This window comes from Myripristis murdjan, chromosome 4 (assembly GCF_902150065.1).
Source record: "Myripristis murdjan chromosome 4, fMyrMur1.1, whole genome shotgun sequence".
Classification (NCBI taxonomy): Eukaryota; Metazoa; Chordata; class Actinopteri; order Holocentriformes; family Holocentridae; genus Myripristis; species Myripristis murdjan.
In genome coordinates, this window is record NC_043983.1 from 27,781,371 (window position 1) to 27,803,601 (window position 22,231).

General features: G+C 41.7%; 1 long non-coding RNA gene across 1 annotated transcript in view; it reads right to left on the reverse strand.

Moving 5' to 3' along the window:
* Window positions 1–286: 286 nt before the first annotated feature.
* The window catches only part of LOC115358097 (uncharacterized), a 90,996-nt gene continuing 69,051 nt past the window's right edge, over window positions 287–22,231 (reverse strand). Inside the window, exons 3-7 of the long non-coding RNA XR_003928153.1 lie at window positions 16,327–16,400; window positions 4,715–4,800; window positions 3,800–3,964; window positions 3,524–3,711; window positions 287–1,539 (exon numbers count right to left, since the gene is read on the reverse strand). This is a non-coding gene — a long non-coding RNA (uncharacterized LOC115358097). The remainder of the gene's footprint in view (window positions 1,540–3,523; window positions 3,712–3,799; window positions 3,965–4,714; window positions 4,801–16,326; window positions 16,401–22,231) is intronic.

Consider the following 22,231-nt stretch of genomic DNA (forward strand, 5'->3'; position numbering starts at 1 on the left):
GTACTTTATATTAGTGCCCCCTCCGCTGAGCTATTAACTCAACAGCAACAAAGTGAGAGTGTGTTTGTGAGTTGATACACAGAAACTAAAGACTTCATTAGGAAAATGGAAACTTTAAACAAGTTTTCTCTCCCTTTGCTCTGAATTATCTTCCTCAAACCTTGAGCAGATTCAGCAGTCTGAGCAGTAACTTTCTCTTTAAAACCGTAAATCTCCCTCTCATCTCCTCTAAATCTTAAATCTGACATCACATATTTTATCCCATAAATCAGAAACACAGCAAACACACGGCTGACTGGTTTAATGGCGGCGATGACAGACAGGACACAAAAACACTTTTACCACAATGTCACAAACAGAAAATCACTGTTAGTTCCTGCGTTAACATTTTCATGATCTGACATCAAACTCTAAAAGAGCATCCAAATTCTCTACTCAGGCTGCCTGCGGTTACTTTACTGATGCTTTTACTTGAGTGAAAGCAAAATTATTGATGTGAGACATTATTCAGCAAAAGGAGAAAGTAGCTCATTTATACGTGTATTCAGGTGAGTCTTTCCATACAAAGAAAAAGAAGAGAAAACAGCGTTCAGACAAAACACATGAAGGTTAACCCCGCTGTTTAGTTAGAAATAATTCAGTTATGTTAGAATTCACTGTTCTAAAAAATATAGGCTAAAAAAAAAAATAACTGATATAAAACTGAAAATGTCTAACTGAAGCACATCTCATCAGTCCATTTGAAAAATTAAAAAGACAAAACAAACAAACAAAAAAAAACACAAACAGAAAAAGTCCTCCATCATTCACTAATGCTACAACACTGATGTTTTTATGTATATATTTTTTTTTCTTTCCTTTGTCGTACTAGCTTCCAACTAGCTGGATCACATCAGTGTGATCGTTTAATGTCATCGTTACTTTAATGCTACCTTCACACACCTCTGTGGGATTCACTGAGACGCTGTACAGGATTAGTTCATGACACTTGTACTTTGTAAAAAATAGCAAAATCCTCGGGTCTACACACACAGTTGAATGATTTAATATTAGTGACTTGAGATAATACTCGAAAAAAGCTACTCAGTTACAATAAGGAGAGTAAACTGAATGTGTTAGTCTACTTCCACGCCTCTATCGGGTGTTAAAATAGACGAGGCTGGTGTTGTTTGGATCAGTCTCAGGTACATTAGACCTGCAGGAGCGTCCCAGGTGCTTTAAGTCCCATTGTTTTCCATTCAAATAACAAAATCTGGAAACAGGGATTTCTCCTGCATGTCTTAATTTGTGGTTATTCAGAATCTATCCCCCCCCCCACATCAGGACGTGTCCCAGCTGCAGACGCCAGTTCACCCAGTTCACCCAGCTCAGCTCAGCTCAGCTCAGCTCAGGGAAGTCCAGCTCACATGAGTCGGCATGAGGCGTTCAGCCAATAAGGTTTTAACAGGAGTGTGAGAGCGTCCGTGATGTCATCGACCTCTCCTCCTCCTCCACCACTCCTCCTGTCTTCCTGCTTTTCATGATGTAACACGGCATTACCTGGAAAAAAGGGAGAGAGAGACAGGCTTAGAGTGTGAGTGTGTGAGTGTGTGTGTGTGTGTGACTCAGAAAGAGAGAGAGGGAGAGAGGGGTGGAGATAGACAGGGCTCTCAGGTGTGTGTAAATGTAATAACTCTCCCTCTCTCTCTGCAATCAACTTGCTGTAAGATGAAAACCTCATATCTCTAGGAAGTCCGCTTTTCAGGAATCATGAAAAAGAAAGTTTTTTGGGGATGAGAAAATGTGCATTAAAAAAAAAAAAAAAAAAAAAAAAACTGAATGGGTTTGAGGTTGCAGAACCTACTGGGAGCACAATAAACCATTAATTCAACTAATAAGAGAAAACATCGATGTTAGAGATACACAGGTTTCATCAATAACCCCCCTCCCCACTCACTCTCTCTCTCTCTCTCTCTCTCTCACACACACACACACACACACACACACACACACACAGAATTCAATCAGTTCTCTGCTGCTGCCTGGAGGAAATACACTGTGGAACCCCAGCAGTGGAAAATCTCCTTTTCCATGTCATTTTACACACCAGGATCCTCCAGTATTTGCACATATGAGTGTCTGGCTACATTTACAGCAGCACCAAAGGCCTGGTTTTTAACTCTTTGTGGTGCAGATCCTCCACTGTCATGCCTCTCTGAACAGCAAGAAACAGTGGGGGCTGTGATTTTTTAAATGGCTGTGAAAAATAATAATAATAATAATGATAAGAGATGTGAGGCTGACAGAGTGAAACTTAATGAGACGGTGCAGGTTTGTCTCTCGAAGCTTAGAGGAGTTTGTGTGGTCGTGTTACCTGACCTGACTGGCCACACTGGCCTATATAAGCCGCAGTTATGATGGTGGGTAGAAAGGGCATTCACATTTAATACCTGTGTCTGAATAGTAGGTTGGATATACGGTAAACAGCTGGAGCTTCCAGTAATTTTCTGATATATTTTGCCGCCCTCTCCTCACCTCTGGTCATAAGTCACTCTGACATTTCACACCAAACCGCAACAGTCCTCTGGAAATGGCAATAAATCTGATTTTCACTGTCAATACCGTGACATGAACTAAATCATTTTACAAAGACATGGTGGTGGCTCTCTAGCTGGGGAAAACATTTCCTCAGCTCGTATTAATGCATTAAAGTACAGGAAACGCCGGCCTCATGGGAGCTCGGTGGAATATGTTTTAATCAGACAAAAAGCAGAGTATTCTTTGATATCGCTGTTCAAACACTGAAATCTGAGATATGATACCGGTATCAGCACTTAAGTTTTAGTACAGTTTGGAGCAACAAAACAGAACAAGGCGCCTTGTGTAGCTCTACTTCCTTCTCCTGAGGCCTGGCAGTGTTTGATGACCAAGATTACGGGAATCATTTTTGAGACTTGTCCTGTTGGTTAAATTATTCATTTAATGATGAGAACACAGAGACCAAAATCACACAAATGTCCCCGGTGGATCGTCTTCAGCTCGCGATGCTAACACGAACTAGCGCTCATTACTAATGTTTGGTAGTGATCGAAACAAATATTCAAATCCACAAGTGCAGAAGTATTATCAGTAAAACCTGGCTCAGTGTGAAGAGTAAAAGTAGCCCTGATGTTCAATTATTGAAAGAGGCATTTTAATGTTGTAGCTGTAACGGCTCTGTGTCCTGTCCAGTTTACACTGACGGTGCGTCACATCTGCATGTAAACGCTTCTTCTTCTGAAAACTATTGTACATTTCATTTGATTTGCATAATGCATAGTCGTTAGAGTGGGTTTTAAGAAGCAGAAATTTCAGTCATTTTATATTTCTTTGTGTTTTTAGCCACACCCACTTTTTTCCTGAATCCAAATTATTTTGAACCAATACAAATAATAATAATAAAAAAAAATACAAATACAAATACAAAGACCAATAGTGGTGCCTCTCTCTCTCTCTCAGCCCTGCTGGCTGTGCACAGGGAGTTCATGTGTAAACTTTAACTCACCCTTGGAGTTGCTGTGCTGCGACGGAGAGATCCACCCAGCAGCCAGGTGCTTGTTTGGTCACAGCTGCTGCCGTGGCAAGGCGAACCACCCAGAAATGAGACGAAGGTTCACAAAGGCCCTCGCCGGTTCATTTTCTACGTTCTTCACCGAGCACCTCTCATGTCAAACGGAAACGGGGACCACGGTCCTGGTGTATGCAAAACAGCACGGTTAGCGCTCGTAGCAGCGTATGCAAAAGCGGCAGACCTGGCCTCATATCTTTTAATATTACTTACCATTTAGCTGCTGCTGCGGCTCTCGTGCTGTCACTCAACGCCACGCATGTTCGAGTGTTGGCATGAACCATTCCAGTGTCTATGTTCTCATCACTTCACAGCGACGCTGACCAACGAGCAAATCTCTCAGAAACATGATGTGCTCCTCTGACGGGACCTCGCCGCCTGCAAAACATAATGTGAAATGGCAATTATGTGGAATAAGGAGATATGAAACAGCAGTTAGTGGGAATCGACGGCGTGCTGCTAATGTTACAGCCATTTCAGAGGACTGTGGTGTAATTCAAAGTGTCAGAGGAGGGGAAATAACGTGTTGAGCATCTCGTCAAATCGCTCTGGCTTAAACGGCCTCTCTCCGGAGTGTGTTTAGGAAATTAAAGGCCAGGGATTTTTTTCATAATTGTCTATTTTATCATTTTATTACAGCTAGCTTTCCTCTGATGGGCTCCCTTTATGATTTATCAAATACAATTACTGCGTGACTTATTTCAGGAGCCTCTCCACTGCTGAGGACAGTGTGTGTGTGTGTGTGTGTGTGTGTGTGTGTGTGTGTGTGTGTGTGTCAGCTCTGGTGTATTTAAATAGCATTAAGTAATTGGAAAAACAGCAAAAGAGGCTGGAAAAGCTAAATTGTCTTTGTGGATTTATACCCCCACCCCCTCCAATTTATTTCTCTCTCTCTCTCTCTCTCTCTCTCTCTCTCCTCTTCATAAATATTCCAGAAGCTTCCAATTTTAAAGGTAAAAAAAAAGAGGGGAAATTGTGTTTTAACTGATACAGAGAAACTAATTTGGGAAAATCTCATTCTTCCGCTGCTGATTTATTTCTCCCAGAAAGACAGACGAGGGGATAGAGAGAGATAGAGAAGAGAAAGAAAAACAGTGAGAGAGAGAGAGGGAGGGGTTAACTCCATACCTTCCCTTCCTTGCTAATGAAGTGGAGGTGGCGTCCCGGTCAGTCCGGCTAATTGAACAGTGGAGATTACAGCAGCGGCTGCTCCTCTGTGAAAAGAAGACCTTGTTCATTAGTCGTTGCCATATAATGTTCATTCTCTGTAGAAATATGTAGATAGTAATCTCTGCTAAGAGCCTCTGGGATGATGTTAAAGCACTCACCATGCAGCTGGGCGGAGAGTACAACTCAAAAGAATCAGTATTCGCAACGTATATCATGTGTTTGCCTCCCTGCGTTTGCTCTGCTTTTACTTCCCGGCTTCAAACTGCAGGAACGGGGATTAGTCGCTTTTGGTTTGTTTGTTCCGTGTGTTCAGTGTTAAAGCTACGCAAAACTTTATTTCAGAAGCTAAAACCTCTCTCTCTAAAAAAAACACATATTTAGTGCAGCTTTAAATCACACCTTAATCTGTGCTTAATCTGTCCCCGCTGCAGCGCTCTCTTGTTCAAGTCGAGCCTGCACTTATAAGCTGGTGCTAAACAAGACCACGTGAAATAAATGATTTTATACAGATTTCTATTAAAAGAAACCTTCAGGGAAATATTTTACAGTGTATTCGTTTGTGAAAATGGCTGAATAAAAGGTTAGTATGGTTTATTCAGAAAAAGGGCAGACATGGTGTGTCAACGTCCTGCCTAAGTCCCTGCAGAGTCGATTCTATTCTGCTCTATTTTGCTCGGTTCTATTCTATTCGGCTTGACCCTGTTCTTTTCATTTCCATTTTATGCTTTCCATTCTGCGCTATAATGCTTTTCTGTTCTCTTCTCTTCTCGTCTTTGTAAATTTTTTTTATTCTATTTCCACAACTCAAGTCATTCAAGTCTCACTTTCTGAATGTTTATGACACCGCTGCCCTGTTGTTGCCGACAAAAAGTGAATTTTGCCACCGATCTCACTCAAACCAGTGCAGATGTGTTGTTAATCTATTTGAAAAAAAAAAAAAAAAAACAGATGGAGCATAATAAACCACAAGCACAGAACCCTGAACCCTGCTGGAAGTTACTTCAAAATGTGAACTGTTGTAGCCTCGGCATGTTGAATTCATTCATTCATTAATTCATATTTTAACGAAACACACTGAAAGGAGGCTCTCGTTTGCAGGTGCTCCCTGACTCTAAAAATCGATTCCAAAAGGCGGATCATGTCAGTGTGAGAGGAAATAAAACGCACGACCGCGATCTGAAGTGGAGATTACAGGTGTGACGTGGAGTGTTTTCCTGTCTGCTGAGGAACAGGTGAACTCGGCTCGTCTTTATCAGGAGCAACTCGCTGCTTCTGTCACTTTTCGAACTCCTCCGACCCCCCGCCGTCCCTCCTCCCCCGTCTCGCTGCCTGTCCGGCTCAGTGGGACCCTCCCTCTCTCTCCTTCTCGCTCTGTGTCTCTCTATCTCTCTCGCCCCCTCCCTCAGGGCAGAAGTAAACCACGCCTTGAGGCCCTGCTCCCATTGTGTGTCCTCTGCTACTTCTGTTTGGAGCCTTTGTGTGCCGCTAATCAGCCGTGGGGCCATGCTCAGCCCAGAGTGTGTGTGCGCTTGTGTGTGCATGTGTGTGTGTGTGTGTGTGTGTGTGCGTGGTCCTTTGCCCTCATTACGTAGCCACACTGGGAGGCCAGCATGGGAAGTTCCTGCTGCACTCTACCCCTCCCTCCCTCCATCCCTCCCTCCCTCCACCCCCACTTCTCTCTTTCCCTCCCTCTAGCTGTCCATCAATCCATTCATCCCTTCCTCCGCCTTCTCCTCTCCTCCTCTCCTCCGCTCTCCTCTTCTCCTCTTTCCTCTCCTCAAGATTTAAAGTTGCACTGGCTAAGGTTTGTTTCTAAAACTACAGCCACCTTATCGGCCTAAATCACAAAGTGGGTCTTTAACTCAGGACGGTGTCCCACACCCGGCGGTCCCCGTACATTTACCCTTTCAGCCCAAAATGACTTCATATCACTGTGACTCTGTCAAACACACTTGAAACTGAGAGTGACACCCAGGAAGTACTGAGTTGAAACTTAGAATTGAAACAGAAAACTGTCTCCTGAACTCTGTCCAGTCAAAAGTGAACTCACAATGGCTGAAGCTCTTCGCCACACTGCAAAAACTCAAAATCTTACCAAGAATATTTGTCTTATTTCTAGTCAAAATATCTCATTACACTTAAAATAAGACATGATCACCTAAGAATTTGTTGTTTCATTGGCCAATGATAACACGTGAAACACGTGACATGTGAAAATAGTCTAAAAACAAGTTATTTCTTAGGTGATCATGTCTTATTTTAAGTGTAATGAGATATTTTGACTAGAAATAAGACAAATATTCTTGGTAAGATTTTGAGTTTTTGCAGTGCAGATTCACCCAGATGCTAAGAGGACATTCGGCATTTTGACATACAGGTACATGACTTCTGAAAAATGAAGTCTGAGTAATGAAATTTAAAGTCTTGCTGCTGTTTGAGGCCGCCTAACTGCAGCGTTAAAATGTGACTGCACTGGCTGAAGAAACCTGCTCAAACGATGTCTTAAAAATGTTTGACCTGCACACAGAACGAAACAGGCCAAATATTTAATGGGTGGAGTCTGCACCATACATCATTTTCAGTAGCGGTTGACTGATTTGGGTGTTTCAATGGCCGACACCGATGCCAAAATACAGACAGCAGGGTGGCCGGGATTTGTTATTTATTACTAATATGATTGTCTGTTTGGTCTGTGTTTGCATATGTCGCTGTGCACTGTCTGCCGTGCACTTAAAATATATCGACACTATAAATGTCCACAGGTAATCATGGGGGGAGCGCTAACATTGTTCCACAGCAGCCAATTTCCAGGTATCAGCCCGATGAATCAGCCCACCTTTTAACTGGTTTACCTCTTAGGTCCAGAAACAGGTTCCACAGAAAAACCTACACAGGAGCCACGCGAACGACTGGTGTGACTATTTACTGCTCGTATCTACTGAATATGCTCAGAAGATTTAAAGCCTCACGGGCAAACAATTTGCATCTAAAATACTGATTCTGTCCACCAAACAATACCTCCATTTTCAGCCAGTTTTTGTGTGTTTTAAAGGTCAAAGGTCACGACTGGAGTTTAAAACGATGCCCTTTAATGTGATTAAACAATATATAATCCACTTTGGTTGCTGTAATACTCTCGGCAGGACAACAGGTGAACTTTGAGGTAGCTTAGTGGAATTGTGAGTGTAAAGTTAACCTTATTTCACACTGTCTGTGTCTGATTCTACAGCAGATATTGGAGTTTTACTTGATTTTAATCATGTGACATTTTTTACATAATAAATTTCGACTGTCTATCACTGATTGATGTAACACAGAAGCAATTCAGTCTATATCCAGTTCATGAAAGCTTTTACATTTGCAGTTTCAAACTCTGTGTGTTTTTTCCTTTGAAAAATCCTCTGCACAGGAAGTGATGTGTTTTACCTTTATAGTTTATATATGTTTGTAGTTTGTAAGGAGAAAATACGAACACAAGATGAAAACAGAGATCTCACGGATTACAACTTTCATAATTTCATAGGCCCATACTGTATGCAGATGATAAGGAAACGTAAAATAAGGAAACTAATCTACGACTCTGTCTCCTTCACCCACTGGGTGCCCCTTTAACCCCCCAGCCTCCACCTCCTTCTCATCTGTCCATCCCCTCTTTTCACTCTCACTCCTGCCCCCACCTCCCCTCTCCTTCTCACATCCATGATGTATCACCTGTCTGTGTGTGTGTGTGTGTGTGTGTGTGTGTGTGTGTGTGTGTGTGCGTGCGCGCGTGTGTGTACGTGTGTTGCTGCCCGTTGGGGTTTTAGCCACTGGAGCTCTTTGACTTGAGGACAAGCGCTGTCTGTTCATCGCTCATCTGCGCACACACACACTCAAGACACACTCTCTCTCTCTCTCTCTCTCTCTCTCTCTCTCTCTCACACACACACACACACACACACATACACACACATGCACACTTCAAGCTACCCTCCCTGCTCAGATTTCAGTGTGGGACCAAGAACATCTCTCTCTCTCCGTGTCACTCTCTCCCCCGTTCTCTTATCACCCTCTGTTGTCACACTGTTTATCCACGCCGACTCCTCCTTTCCTGTCAGAGCTCCTGGCTTGGTGTCCAATTAACTTACTGACCTACATTCATGTAACAGAATAATATAGAGGCTGTATGGCATCAAGGTGTAGTTACAGAGCGAGAGCGAGCGAGCGAGCGAGAGGGAGAGAGAGAGAGAGAGAGAGAGAGAGAGAGAGAGAGAGAGCTTGTTAAACACTCAAGTCTAGTTCAGAAGGTAAATTTCTCTTTCTCTTTCAGCTTCTTCTCTTTTTTGCTGTCTTGTTCATCAGTCTACAGTCACTTACAGCAAAAGAATTGTAATGTTGCTCAGGGTTGTTGGTTCGACTCCGCAAACCAGCTGGTAAAGTGTTGGTGGTGAAAATGAGTGAGTCTCTCAACAGCTACCAAACCAAACTAAACCAAACTTCATTTATGTGATACACTCAAATGCAATGCAACGTGCTTTACAGTTAAAAACAGATGTTAGAGGACAAGAAAAAAAAAATCAATAAAATGCAACAACAACCTCTATAAAAATTTCTGAACTAAAAAGATTAAAAAAACAGCAATGTATTCTTGACAAAATGTGATTTTATCGAGAATTACACGGGAAATACTGGAAGATGTGAAAGCTGATAACGTCACAAAATCACAGTCGATGCAAGACAGATTCTTCAATTTGGTGCAAGCAAGGTGAAGTAGGAACTGTGTGTGTGCGCGTGTGAGTGTGTGTGTGTGTGAGAGAGAGAGAGAGAGAGAGAGAGAGAGAGGAAAAGAGGGGGAAGGAGGATAATTAGAGGTGATTCACGGTTTCCCTGGCTATAATCCCCAGAACAATCTATACTCATACAGGTGTTCGCTAATTTCAATTAGCAACAGAAGAGGAGAAACAAGGAGAAAAGAGCAGCGCTGTGTTGTCTCAATAAGGAGGAAAGCACACAAAGACGACTGCCCGCTGTCATTAATAAAAAACAACAGTGTGTATTTTAGTTTTGTAATACAGTCTTGGATCACATTTTGCTGTAGCATTACTCTCTCATGCATGTTTGGTACATTAAGTATAATAACAATATGGAAATGTAGTTTTTATTTAGTATTTAGTATAGTTATTGTTATTTAACATATTGGCTATCTGAAGTTCTTTTTCTTAGAAATAGTAACGTAGTTTAGACGTGGTGCTTTCATATGATTGCCTCTCTTTGCAGCGTGTGTGTGATGTACAGGCATACAGCATACAGTGAGTAACATTACACCATACGCAGTCTGAGGAGGAGTGCACTCATGCCCTGAGAAGTTCACACCCTGTCTTTTTGCTCGATGCATGGCTAATTACTCCTGTGACATTGTCTTTTGTATTTGCATGTGTATCCCTTTCAATATGCAAGTCCACTTATTGTGTACAGTAGATCCAGTGTGTGTGTCGCTGTATTGTGTGGACCTCGTCCTCTGATCCCTGCATGGTGATCAGACCGCAGGGCTCTGAAGGGGCTTTTGCAGCTCATTCACAGCAGCCCACTACTCCATGTCAGCCTCTGTTAGTGTAGCTTACAGTGACTTGGAGCTGAAGATTAGACAACAGTACCACTGTTCACCTTTGACTCAAATTCTCTGGGCTAAAACTCAGCTGCTATACAACTATACGTTTTGTTTAACTACTAATACCTTTGCGACACAAAATTTAAGTCGAAAATGGAAATTTCTCCGGCCCGTTCCATTTGTTTGTTTTTTTTCTGCCAGTTACCGCTGGCGTCATTTACATAAGTCCTACTTCATAAGTATCACTAAACATGCAGTTCATTTCTTGTTACCATTTTTTGTGAATATTGTCGCTGTTTTCTATACAGAATGTTATCATAAGTGTCATACATTAAAAATAGTCACCACATAGATGAGTTTAATTGGAGATCACATCTGTTGAACTGCTTTTAAAGTGAAAAAATGAGCCTAGTAGTCATGTGATACTAGCACTATTACTAACATTAGATGTAGTCTTACTGTAATAAACACATTACATGTAACCACATTCATTCATCTTTTCGGGTATTTTGATGGTGATGAAGGAGCAGGAGAAAGATGAGGGGAAAGAGGAATGAGAAGGAGGAGAACACCGGCTAGACTCTTGCTACTCCCTCCGTACTTGTAATAATGGAGTTTTGATTAGCAAGCATGTAATGTACTTTACCCCCACTGCTGGAGACAGAGGAGGAGGAGGGTGAGAAGAGGCGAGGGATGGAGGGAGAGGTATAGCAGGAAGGAGGAGGAGGAGGAGGAGGAGGAGGAGCGGTGTATATAGGCTGCCCTCTCAGCAGGTCTCCTCATCTACCCTCCGTCCCTCCACCACCCCCCCTCTACTCTGCTCCTCCACGTCTTCAGACCACATTGTCCCCCCACTCTGAAACCTAACATCACCTCTCCCTCTCTCTCTCTCACACACACACACACACACACACACACACATGCACAGAAGCCTAACGTCATTCCCCAGCACCTCCACCCCTCCTATAGCTGCACCATGCTGTGGAGGCGTTGGGGGTGGGAGGTCAGAAGCAGGAAGAGTTTTTCTAGCCGCCCGCCCCCGCTAACAAGCTGCACGTCTGCACCCAGGAAGCTGTTTGTGCAGAGACACAATGCAGGTTTATCTGAAGCCAGCAGGGAAAAGTCGGCTGTGTCATCGCTCTCAAATGCACCGTCACTCAGCTGATTTTAGGGCGAAAGGCTAAAGAAAATGTTGCGGTGGCATCCGGCCATACGCTGCTTTTAAATGTCGGACAAGATCAGAAACTTGAAGTGTTGTGCGGCTGTTGGAGTAAAGTTGGGTGGTACAAAATGTCATAAAACTGAGATACAGACTGTGGGCCTCAAGTATTGCTTCTATAGTTCTCAGTGTTACAACATGCTCCTATTTAACAGCATGTGCTCCTCAAAAACTGCAAAAAAAAACAAATAAGTGATGCATAATGCCCACAGGTTTACTAGGATGCTGGAAGACAATAAGAAAGGATGAGAATCTGGAAAGCTCAAATCAAATAAAATGTCAAGTTGACTTTGAAAAGTGTTTACATATGTTTTTTTCCTTATCCTCTTCACGTTTTTTAATGAAAATCCCATTATTTTTACTTCCTGGTGTATTTTGACTGGTAACTTCGTACTAGTATATGTACAAAAATTAAGACAGATTTTTCAACAATCTCCCTTCTGCCCCTTTCATCATTGCAAACCTAAAACTTCACAACTTTCAAAGTGACCGAATGGCAACATCGACTTGTAACAAAAACACTTTTCCTTTTCTTAAAACAGCTAGTGTCCCAGTGACTGAAACCGAATTATGTTGAAGAATCAGAATTTCAATTTTCGAACACTTTTGATTAGTTTTTTCCTACCAAACATCTTCAATCACAAATATGGTGAATGTTGTTTCCTTGTCACTTTAAAGTTTGGGTCTTTGGACTTTAAAGTTTGGGTCAGGATTCAAAACGGGCTGCGAGTCTTGCTGTTTCTACATTTGTGACAAGAGACACGATATTATCACAAATTTTTCCACCCTCCAAGAGTCATCCTGTCACCCATTCTGAGTTCTATAATTATTTTAGAGGATCTCCACAAACAACGGGCCAGTCCCTCTGTCGTAATAATGCCAAGATAAGACTCTATATAAAACCTCATGGAAAACACAATCAAGTGTTGAGTTTAAGTCCTGCTCGTCTTGTCGTACCTCCCACCAGGCCAGAACAGCTTTTCCCTTTCCCCCCTCTGCCTGGCTGCGCTGTCGGCTCGGGGTGTGAGCAGAACGACGTTAATGTGTGGAGACACCTGACAAGCCCGCTGGCCTCCAGGGCTCAGCCTAATCAGTCTGGACCCAAACCCATCGGGAATTAAACCTGCAAAACCAAACAGTCGCTGTGGGAGCTAGCTGGCATCCGCTGGAGCCGCTCAAACGATCGCTGGGGGAAAGGACGTGCGAGTGGCACGGCAGTGAAAGAGCTTTGTGTTGAGAAAGCAAAATCATAGCCCTCGGTGCACATATAAACAAGCCTGCAGGGCCAACAATTAGGTGGGAGACTAACGTAGTGATATCTGGAAATATATAGATTTGAATGAGAAACCAAGAGGGAGAAAGAGGATGAAGAAGTTCATGCATGGCTTCATGGTTCAGGTGACTCTTCAAGTCTTCAAGTCCTAGACAGAAAGGGAAAACTCCACTATCTCCATGTTTTTTTTTTTTTTTTTTTTAAATTGTTTGGAAGGTGTACTGGTACAGGAAGTAGAGTAACCCTATTCAGTAAACTGATTTTAACCGGGATGGTATGGGAGAATCAGTGTTGCAAATCTGAACCCAAAAAAGTGTGCACACATGCATGCACATGTAAACGTGCCACAGTAATAAAAATGTCCATAAAATTATAATTCTGTGTGACCATGCAGAGATAACTACCAGCGTATGACAACATAAAGGAGGTTGTGACAGCAAGAGGCCAAGAGTTAGTCTGAAAATGTCGCTGCAATGTGTTTGAACTAACATAAAAGCACTTTTCCACCATTCAGAGTACAGTAGTGTGTTAACTTTAAAATTAATGGGGATTTTCCAGTGTTTAAAGTACAGTAGCTTGTTAACTCTGGTATCTGTTAAGCCATGCTGGGCCCCTCTCCACTCCCTCTCTCTCTCCAGATGCCCTCATTAATTTTAGATTGGCTCTAAATGAGTCTCCTTCATCGTGGCCGAGGTTTTCTAAATTAGATTCATTTATATTTAAATTGTGAAACAGGCGTGGTTAATGAGAGAATCATTATTTTTGGGGTTATTTCAGATGGGCTGATATTTCAGTGGCTCAGAGCAGTGTGGGCTAAAAGCCACCAGTGAAGGCAGTGAACTATCGTTTAGGCTTTTCATTTCCAGTAACATTAAACAAGTCAAGTGTCCACAGGACTTCAAATGAAACTGTGTTGGAGACAATTTCTGTGGTTGAGGAGGCATTCATTTTGAAGAGATCTCCTCTGGCAGCACTTCTTGAAATGTTGAAATCAGCATGAATGAGAACAAGGGAGGCACTGTGGATTATTTTAGGAAACATTTAGAAGATGTGGTACACAATCGATCAGTGGAAATCAGGAATGGAATGATGCTTTTAATGCTGATACCAATAATCAACATCTTGCCACCCTTTAACAGCTGATACTGATATCAATGTGCATTTTTGTAAGAATCATAATGGAAATGAAGGTGCAAATGGGTTAAGCTTTGCAGACGGGTCTGGCTTTGTAAACTTTCTGCTGCTAATTTTACAGTTTTATTAAAGTCAAACTCCTAAAACGAAGGTCACAACATTCAAATTAGCCAAATAATGACAGTGAAAATACTTCAGACCAATACGATATTGCTTTTTAAAGCTGATATCAACCAATACTGATAGTCTTTTGATATAAGCCTTGTAGAAATGTTGAAGTTGCCCTTTATGCCAGGGCACAAAATTGGTAATGGCCCAAATCCTGATGGGTCTCAATTTGACAAATGTATGTTTTCATGTGTCTGTTCCCAGTCTGTGCCACCAGTTTTTTGTGAAAAGGGCCGGTATTGAGAATTTTCTTTATGAAGATCTAATGTATCTTTGTTTGCAACCTTTGTTAACACCTGATTTTACACTCAGAAACTAAAGTGTCTTTTTCAACACATCTGTGTAGTCTGGCATGATACACACATCACCGTGACGTGTGCCAGGGGCGTGGCAGTAGAAAGCCAGGTTTACTTAACAGGTGCCTCCATCGACACATGATCCTGACACCCCGACACAGCGGCGAGACGCCTGCCGACCTAAACTGCACCGGGAGACGTGCTAAAAACGACATCCTTTTGTAGGACAGTGAGGGAACGTGAGGCGGAACGCAGTAACACTCTACCATCCCCATGAACCGTCCTCATTCTCGTAAAAACAGAAATCACACAGGGCTTTACAGCTGTACGTCTCCTAACAAGGCAGCTTACAGCTCTCGGCGTCTTATAGCAACCCCCAGCTTCTCCCCGCCAGGAATTTGACTGTTAGGAATCTAAGTGCCAGGCGTTTAAAACCTGAGGAATGCTATTGTTCTGGTCACAGCTGCACTAGCTGCTGCTGCCACTGTGTGTGTGTGTGTGTGTGTGTGTGTGTGTGTGAGAACGGGCATGCACAGGAGGGAGGGAGGGGGAGGAAGGAGAGAGAGAGGGAGGGAGGAGTCGAAGGTGTGAAAAAGGCAACTTTACGTGTTTCCAGTGCACTGTGGTCTTTGGACAAAGCAGCACATAGTTGACAGCGAGTTGACACATTCCTCAGGCCGGGACGGTCGCAAATCTCTCCCCACCTCCTCTCTCTCTCTCTCTCTCTCTCTCTCTCTCTCTCTCTCATTTAATCTTCCGTCTTGCTTTCAGTCTCTCTTTTTGTAATCAGAGATCTCAGCAGATCTGCAGAAGCCATGTAGGTGTCCATATGGATGTAAGGTGGCAGAAACACACTGACAGCTCAGTTTACACTCCTGATGAAAATCTTTATGAGGTGAACTCAGGACACACATCATGGGAACACGCCTCGAGCAGTGTTGCCAGCTCTTGCAAGACAAATAAGAACCTCCATGATAAAAAAAAGGCCTGTAAGTATAATTTGTATCCAGATTTCAGAGGGACAATGCTATTAACAGTGTTTCCTCCAGAAATGTATAAATCTGTGGTGCTTGGGTAGTAAATCTAGTTTTGTTTCATATATCTGCTGCTGTTTGGGTCTAAAAGGTATTTTTTTTACTTTAAAATATAAATTATGATATGATTATGAAAAACCTCAAGAAAACAACAAGCTGCCATGTTAAAAAAACAAAAAAACAAACACAACCCTGACTCAATCTTTCAAGTGACTTCAGTAAAAAAAACAAAAAAACAAAACAGGCCTATATCAATTATCACAAACTTTTTGATGTTCAGGACCAAGCTGACTTTCACATGCAAGTCATAGAACAGGGTCTCTGTTTTTAGACAATAAATCAATGAATAAATAGCCCAGATCAATCTTTTTCTGAAAATGGAAGTGATTTTTTGATTTACAGACATAATTTTTATATAAGTGGTTGACTGGAGGTTGTTGTTTGAACTGTCTTATTTCCCACCACATCACTGGGTTTGTGTGTTGTAGAGTGAGCTGTGTTTCCTGTACATTATATTTAGGATGCTCAGCTCTGCACAGCTCCTGTACTCACACAGGAGCCAAGAAAAGAAGCAGGAGCAACAGCGGTGGAGTGATAGAGTCTCTCTCTCTCTCTCTCTCTCTCTCCCTCTCTCTAGTAATTACCATCCAGCTGCTTTGAGGAACAATGCTTGGCTCTCTTCCAGACGGCTGACTTCATACACTCTGCGCCACGCTCAATTTGGAGCGCAGCGGAAGCTGGGCATGACTGGCACCCTCCAGGGCATCACTCTGTGTTTCTATGGGACTCGCTGTATAAGTGTGTGCGTGTGTGTGTGTGCATGAGTGTGTGTGTGTGTTTCAGTGTTCCCTAAACCTACCAGTTCCCTTTTGCCGTCCTGTACATCCATTGTCTTGGTCTCTCCATGCTTCACTTCATCCTCCTGTTACGTCACTGGAAAAAAAACAAAACAAAACAAAACAAGCAATTGAAAATAACAGTTTACAGCATTTCTATACAAATAAATGTCAGTTTTAATACTCACTCACTGACTGATATAACACTACAGTTATTCAAGATAAATCCAGTTAATTAAAGCCTTTACATTTTCTGTTGTTAACACTCTGGCAGCCTTTTTCCTGAGAAAATCTTCTGCGGCTCAGGATGTGACGTGTTTTACATTTCCAGTTTGTTTAGAATAAACAGAAAAGAAGAAGGGGAGCAGCGATAGCCATAGAAAATAAACTAAAACTCTATCCACAGAAAATCTAAACATGACGCCACAGTCCCCCCCACACTGTTTGATTTACAGATGATCTCTTCATGCATCACCACGGCGATGACATCTTAGCGCCAAAGATGAAGACAAAATAAAGATGAACATGGAACTTGAAGATTACCACAGCAATGTTTAATGTATAACTAGTTTATAGGAGATGTATTTATAAAACACTAACAGTCAAACCTCAGTTAAACCCCTTGATATAAAACCTCCACCATTTGTGTCTCTGCCGGGCCTCGACAGCTCCCACTGCTTCCTGATAGAAAGTTCAGGAAAGCCAATGTTACCAGGCAACTGATACAGGTCTCGCTAGTAAGCAAGTTTTGTCTGTCAATGCTTGGCAACACAGTTTAGTTCCAGGAAGTAAACAGCGAGTCTCCTGAGGCTCAGAAACAGAAAAACAGGCCCGGGCCGCTCCGTGTTGTGAGTTTTATCGATGGCAAGGCTTTGGCTAAAACTAATCTAGCAGCAAATCTACTAGCAGCCATCTGAATATGAACTCCCTCATTATACGGGTCAAAGGAAGCTATTGTTGCCCCCCTCCAACACACACACACACACACACACACACACACACACCAATGGAGAGTATTTGGAGGAAGGATGAGGGTGGAAAAAACAGATAAAGCCCAAAAAAGAAAAGAAAAAGCCCAAACACACACATACATATGCACACACACACACACATACACACATCCAGAGACAACATATGTATTCAATCCTTCCTGAGGTCCATGTATGATTGTGTGCACATACGGACACACACACACATACATAAGTACAAACACACACAGTGACTCCCCTCACTCCAGACTTCACTGAATGGGGTGCAGCACGACCTTGCTCTTCCTCCTCCAGCACAATGAGGACCTGTTTGAGGCCAGTAAACACCCCAAACACCCCAAACAAACACACTCAAACACACTCTTACACACACACACACACACACACACACACACACACACACACTACCAGCCCCAGACTAACTCTTACTGTTTGGGACACAGGGGCATTTGAAGAGTGGAGAGCAGCGGAGGAACAGTGGCTAATTCTGTATAATAAAAGTCATTTTGTTTGACAGGGAGATGGCGGCGTTAAAATGGGAAGCCTAACGGGCCTTTCAGATGTGACTTGGCACCAGTTTGTGACATGAAACTATTATAACTCTCTCCACTGAATGCCAGACTAATGAAATGTTTTTTTTAGGTGGGCCACCAGCTCCCCAATACAGAGTGAAGCAGGTTTTAATTCAAGTTTTACAGACTGACATCCCTGAAGGTGTTTAGGAAAATCAAATTCTCACCTGCAGCGCAAGCCGACATCTGATTTTTATTATAACATATCAGTATAAATTAGTACAACACTCATTATAAAGCACTCAAGTGTGTAGAGTTTTGAACCATAGCCCGAACCCGATGGGTCCTGACAGGTCGAGGTCATCTCAGGCTACAGCTTTTTTCTTTTTTTTTTTTCGTTTTTTTTCCTCTTTGCTGCCTCTACTTCTTCTTCTTTTTAAAACACATTAAACTATCAGGTGTATTCCATCATATTAAAATGTTGTAATGTTAAATATTCTAGCAACATATTGATGATGTTGATGAGGCGACAATAATTTCAATAAATACAACGTGTGACTTTAAAGTTTTAAAAGAACAATTGAAAAACAAAACAAACAAAAGAAGAAAAAAAAAAAACCCAGTCACATCATGCAAGTGATTATTGAGAGAAATTTTCGCATGCATGTGCTGTTCAGGCTTGGACAGGTTTGTGACTCACACGGTCCTATTTTTCAGGCCAGATGAAAACTCTTACAGTGATGGTAAACCCGGCTAGAATTGGGAGTTTCTTCTTCAGTGTTATTCTTGAGCGCTGTGTTGCTCATTCACCAAGATCTGGGAGTTCCTAAAAGCCAATAACTGTAATAAAACTGAGTTGCAGGGGCGACTTTTTCTACAGTAATATACTCCTGCAGGGCTGCGTGGGCTTTAGGTCCTCTTGTAGGGTGATGATATTATTGTGTCTCATCTGTCCAGTAAAAAAAAAAAAAAAGCAAAAGCAAAAGCAAAAGCAAAAGAAAATATAAAGTGTTGACCACACAAATTTCTTGTTTCTGTAAGAGCAGTGTTTGAGATGTGCTTGGAGGTCCTGCAAAATAAAATAATAAAAAAAAAATGGTACTATTAAAATGCTGACATCAGTTTTTCTCATGTTATGCCATGCTGAGCAGCAGGATAAATAAAAAGAAATCAAAAAGACATATAAAAGAAAAAGAAAACATCTCGTTTGTTGGAACTTAAATATCTACAGGTCCTACTAGTGCTGGAATGAATTATTCAGAGCAGACATCGCTGCAGAGCTCACTCACTCAAAACTGTCACTTTGGAGGCTTGTAGCAGTAGAGATGAAGTGAGAAAGACCACGACTGACTCCGTATCACACTGCTCTGCTACCCTCGCCTCTTCTGACAAAACGTCAGACTGGTAAAATAATCCTCGGCGTGCCGTGCTAACAAGCTAACAGTTACTGTTAGGGGTGCAACTATCCGTTGATTGGGATCAGTGATCCAATATAATCAATACTAAGTGAAAATATTGATTTCTCCTTAATTTTGAAACTTCCATTGCACATCTGTATCGCCATTTCTGTCCAAGCACACTGCCTTCTTAAATTCAAGTCGTATAAACAGAATGAACAAAAACCTAAAACTTATCATGTTAAATGGGCATAATGACGTCGGCTCTATCGATCGTAGGCCCCTGAATTGAATCGACTCAAGATCGTATTGTGGCAGACTTTGTGATATCGGCCCAAATCATATCATTGTTCAAAGCATTGAAATAATATTGTATCATGATGAGACTTGTGATTTACACCCTCAGTTACTACTAGGCCTATATGTTGCTGAGGTCAGTGGAGAATAATGGGGCAGTTTAACAGCCAATCAAACGGGGGCAGGAGGAATAATGACTGAGTTTGTGTTCTGATTGGATCGCTGCAACTCTCATGTGTAAAAGCGGCTTTTAATTCCCAGTTAAACCGCTGGTTTGACTCAGGAAGAATCAGCTGACAGGCCTCTATCTGCATAGAAACGATGCCAGATTCTCACACTTTCATGTTTTCTACACCAAATGATGACAATAAAAAACACTTTAATGAAAAAAATGCACATCTAGCTTATCATCCTGTAACTGTGTGTAAATGCGTCCATCAAACGGTTTATGTTATCCTAACCAAACATGGTATCATATCCAAGTGGACCGGAATACAATCGCAGGATATTCATATTAACTCCCACCACGAATACAATAACAGTAATGTCAGTCCCCATTTGCAAGGCATTCGGCTGAGGCTGCTGCAGCGTGGCAGAGGGCCAGGCCAAAGCAAACAGAGGTGTGTTGCTGATTTGACTGCTCAGCCACTCCTGTTGGAGCGTTACAGGAACGGGCCAGGCAGCGCGGAGTCCACCCAACAGCTGTCTCAGTTAAAATGACTTTCACCAATTCACTCACCATATTAATGATTTTATTACTTTGCATTTACCCCCATTTGATCCCCTTTATTTGGTGAAGCTAAAATTAGTGAAACAACAGTCAAACAACAGTAAAGGTTTTATGAAATCAGTACAAAAGCTTTTCAAAGACTTATGCTGCTTTTTTTGTTGTTTTAATTTGATCACCACATTTCTATTAAAAAAACAACAACAACAAAAAACAAAACAAAACAAGAAACAAGCAAACTATTAAGCTACTAGAGCAAATCTCCTATAATTAAATGTTTTAATACAATTTTTTTTTTTTAGTTTTTGGTACTTAATCAACACTTGGTCAACTCAAATTGCCACTGGAAAAAAATTTAAAAAAGTTAAAAAGTTAAAAAAAAAAAAAAAGTATCAAAAATAATATTGTAAATGCAAAATAAAAAGATGAGAGATATACTGACAAACATTAACAATCTAAAAAAGTGCTAAAAAAAAAAAAAAAAACTCGACACTATCTGTTGGTTTGTGTGTGTGCATAATTATACATATGTGTGTTTGTGTGCATGCCGCTCAGTGTTTGCGTGTTGCCAGTGTGTACACACTGCTTATGAATGCAAGTGCATGCGTGTTCACCTGTGTCTATATGTGTGTACCTGTGCATGTGTGTGTGTGTGTGTGTGTGTTTGTGTGTGTGTGTGTGTGTGTGTTTGCTTCCAGCGTCCACTGTAGCCAGCCCCCAGGCATGGCCCCCCACAGTGAACAGGGGGATTGTGGGTAGTTGGGAGAGGGTTTGGACTCTGGCTTTGTTTGTCTCTGTGTGCTGACATCACTGTGCTGATGGCACCAAATCCCCCATTCCACTGCACGCAGCACTTTCTATACAAAACACCAACACACACACACACACACACACACATGGACACACACACATACACACACACACACACCGTGAGTAATGCCAACTTGGCCAAAAAAGAAAATAATAATAACCCCCCCCTCTCTCTCTTTCTGTCCTCTCACACATGCAAACATCCATGTCCACATGTATGGACATGCACACGGACTCTCTCTCTCTCACACACACACACACACACACACACACCACAGAGGTTAACTTGTTTTACTCTAATTTATTAAGTTTGTTTTACAGCACAATGACACCTTATCATATGAACCAATGCAACATCATTAAGTTTTACTTTAGTTTAGTGGCAAATGAGATTTGATATCTCCTAAGACTTGTTACCTATCAGATCATGTTTGCATTTAAATCATGAATCTAAATAAATAGCATCTATTGATTAGCCATTGAAAATGAGTTGCCATTGAAAATGAGTCTGTCTTACAGATATGATTATATTTAGATATTTGCCATGTAATGGGTAAGAGGAGCCCGACTCTATGTCCACTGTAAAATTCACTGAATTTTCCATGATTTTCCATGACTCAAATGTTGAATTTCCCTAATCTTTATATATATATATTGTGACACACTTTTTATGTTGACCAAAATTTCAGGTCATATTAAAGTTCATTGTCCTGTATTCTTCTAAGGGGATAGAGAACATAACATGAACACAATGGTAAATAAATATTACATAATATAATATTTTTATTACCACTGTTTTCATCAAATGTGTATGTGATGAATTTGCTCATTACTGTTTTTTTTTTTTTTCTTAACTGAGGCTGACAAACTGCATGATATTCCATGTATTAGTCCTACCATTAATAATACCTGTAGATGAGTTATACCTGCATGTCAGGCGTATCGCCGCCTCTGCAGAGCTGCAGTGTTGCTCCGCACGTCAGCCACCAAGCTGATTGTTGTCACCTGGAGAGTCTATTTGCCTATAAGCTCAGCTGTCTGATTGTGTCTCTACAGACTCTGGTTAAATATTAGCTGGAGGCCTTTCTCTTCCCAGCAGTTTTGTCTGTGGTATGTTTGGGTAGCAAGGTGGGTGGTGGGTGGAGTTTGGGGCAATCAGACCGATGACACTTCCTTCCTTGAAGTGGTAATAATTT